Source organism: Ipomoea triloba, chromosome 8, assembly GCF_003576645.1.
Source record: "Ipomoea triloba cultivar NCNSP0323 chromosome 8, ASM357664v1".
NCBI lineage: Eukaryota > Viridiplantae > Streptophyta > Magnoliopsida > Solanales > Convolvulaceae > Ipomoea > Ipomoea triloba.
Window position 1 is genome coordinate 4,145,896 of NC_044923.1, and position 3,439 is coordinate 4,149,334.

Sequence of the window (3,439 nt, forward strand, 5' to 3'; positions counted from 1 at the left end):
GGTATGGCTAATATATTGAGTCCGGGGAAGTCTACTGTGTCTGTGTCCCACACAAATTGTCCCCATATGATATGAGCTCATATTGCACTGCACAGGTTAACAAGTGGTATTATAATAAAGAACAATTATTGTTGCAATAAAGATGATCATGATCATTGATTAAGCTTTATTACAACGCGTCGTATTATAACGTGTTGGAAAAATTGCACTTTTCATCTTAAGTTATAAGGTAATTATAGAATTTATCCCTAAGTGTTGGTCATACTCACTTTTCATCCCTAAGTTATTATATGACCAACACGACGAATTCTACAATTACCCTATAACTTAGGGACGAGAAGTGCAATTTTTCTGAACTTGTTCTTCACTGTGATACAATTTATTCTCTGTTATGATACTTATTTAATATTTACGGATTTACCTAGTGATTGTGTGGGTACTCCCTAATACTCTGGGCTTCAAGATTCTTAGAATTATTTGTACCCACTTGATGACAAAATTGATTGTGGAACACAGATTTCTTTTTTTAATTAATTAATTAATTTTTTATTGACATGAGGATAAGAATGCTGTGACCATCAAATGTGTTCAGGATTTTCACATTTTGTTACTTTTAAACAGAAGGTGGCTCCGCCCCCAACCCTGACTACAATTGGAAACCTTGCATTATTGGTGCATCATTTCTTGTCCAGGTAAGTATTTGTGCTCATAAAGGAACTATTATCTCAAGCATATTATGTCTAATTACATATTCCGTACTTAATAAGTTTTAATAGGATTGAGCAATTTATAACGACCGGTGAATGAAAAGTAAGTATTAAGTGTCGTCTTTATTTTTCAATTGTTCTCCAACGCTTATTTCTAAAGTGTAGTTTTTCTTTTTCCTGGAAATGGAAGAGGCACCTTCTGCTTTTGCTGAGTGGCTCTCAAATTCTCCATTCGCTAACTGTCATTTTACTATGAAATATGAAACAAGCATCATTAGGATAAGGAAAATAGTCCGTACATGATTTTTACTAAGAAATTCTCCACTGAGCACGCCGAAAAGTGAAAAAGATTCTGATATTCTGGAACACCAGGAAACTGGGTGCTCAAAAGTGACTCTGAATTCCATCTTAATTTTGTCCTTTCAAGATTCTACTATTAAAGGTATGTTCTATTAATTCTATCCGCCTAATTGCTAGCTGTATTAGCCAATTATGTTACAGTATTTTACATCCCACTTTAGAAGTGCCTGTTGAGGCAATTAGCTGGAGTGACCCTACCACCCATAATTGCTGGTGGAAGGGATGGAAAAAGGGGGAGCTCTCAATCCTCTCATTCTGGGTGTTTTTGAATATGACTAATACAACCATTATCTCCCTGATTAATTAGCAGCCACTCTTGATTTTGAATTGACTATGCAACAAATGAATCACTTTTATTTATTGCCTTGACAGGAATGAATTGATGTGGAATAATGCAATGCCTATGTAAGACATCACTCCCTTTTATTTTTACTATGTTTCGACTTGACTCTCTTAAATATGTTTGGAATCTATTAATACATGTTATTGAATTCTAACATGGTAGTATTAGATAGGTTTGGTCTGGTCCATTGGCTTGTTGTAGATAACCAATCTTAACATCTTGTGGCCTATTTACCTGGTTGTTTTTGTCCAAATGTCCAGCCCCAATGCCTGTGTCTTTACCTGATTTCCCATATGGATGTCCATTGTCCACACCGTCTAGCCCCTGGCCTATTTAATTCACTCACTTGTCCATCAAGATATCCAATCTTACCGGCTCATGGCCTATTTAGTTGGTTGTCCGTTTGGATGTCTAAACCCGTGTTTGTCCCTAATTGTTCATCGAGATCGCTAAACTTCACTTCTGTGTAGCTTCTAAAGTGTAAATCACACTAGAAAGATTATGTGGGATGGGCTAGATCGAGAGCCTATTTAGTTAAACTCAGTTGTCCATCAAAATTTCCAATCTTACCGGCTCATGGCCTATTTACTCGGTTGCCTATTTGGATGTCTAAACCCATGTCTTTCCCTAATTGTTCATTGAGATGGGTAAACTCCACTTCGTGTAGCCTGCGAACCACACATACGAGGTAAATCACACTAAAAAGACTATGAATGTATTTGGTTCATGAGTTTAGACACAAGAAATGAGAATGAAAGTCATACACGTTGTTTGGTTGACAACTTTTTAAAACACAGGTATAGGATTTGATTACTCATATGATTACAAAACCCATTACCTAATTAAAATCAGGTGTCATTTTATTAATTCAGCCTTATCACTCATTTATTCGCATCCTCACTCATCTTTCCTCACTTCATTGGTTCCCTCACTTCATTGCTTGCTCACCTCATTACCACTCTTGAGATCAATTGTCTTAATTTTTTGATTTTTTATATTTTTAAAATCTTTATTCTGATTATTGGGTCATACATAATCAAACATCAATACTCTCACCAAAAGGCATTTTAATTCTTAATTAACTAGCATTTGATTCTCATTCTGATTTTTTGATTCTAATGTTCGAACCAAACACACCTTATGTGTGATGGACTCAATTTTTGGTAAGAATTGAGCTCGTGACCTTATGGTACAAGAACCATGCTTCACCCATCCATGGCCACACCATTCTGGTAAGAATTCATTTTCAATTGATCAAAAATGGATTCTTACATTTTGATAAGTGAAATCTGTGAGGAATCCACAATTACACAAACCCTCCTCCCTTCTCTCTGTCTAGCATCTTGTCCATCATCGACAATTAATAAACGACTGATTGTCTGCAACAATAATGCAGATAAACAGTTGGGGATGTGCTCAAGGACATGCAATTAATGTTTGAAAACAGTGCGATCCTTGGACCCAGGCGTCTCTCGTCGTTTTCGACCGTAAACACCATATCATTTTCAATCATAATTCCATAATCAAACAAAACTGTGGGGGCTGCTGAAAGGGATCTGTCGGCGTTGCCATGATCTTGAAACCTTGCCCGGCTGTGTTCATCCTAGTGGCTGAGGTTTCCAAACGCTCTGTTCTTCGATCTGAGATTTCCTTGTGTCGCCTCAGCTGGAAAGGTCTTGTTGTGTGGGCTGTAATGAAAAGCTCGTGACCCCCACCTCCACGTTGGGTCTTTGAATTATTAGCGTTATCGCCATCTTAGTTGATGCCAATTGTCATTAAACTATATATTTATTACTACATTCTGGCAGTGGCTTGGCGTTTTGGTTGCGTATAGAACCCACATACATCCTCTGCAATGCAAACCATGGTTCTGACTGTGTTTAAGCTAGGATGATAGTGAAGTGAGGGAAGACCACTGATTGGAACTGGGCCAAGTGGCAATGCTATCCACTATCCAGGGATAAAAATGCCCTTTTTTAAATGAAATTTACTTGGGATAGGTTTTTTTTTTTTTTTTTTTTTTTTAAAA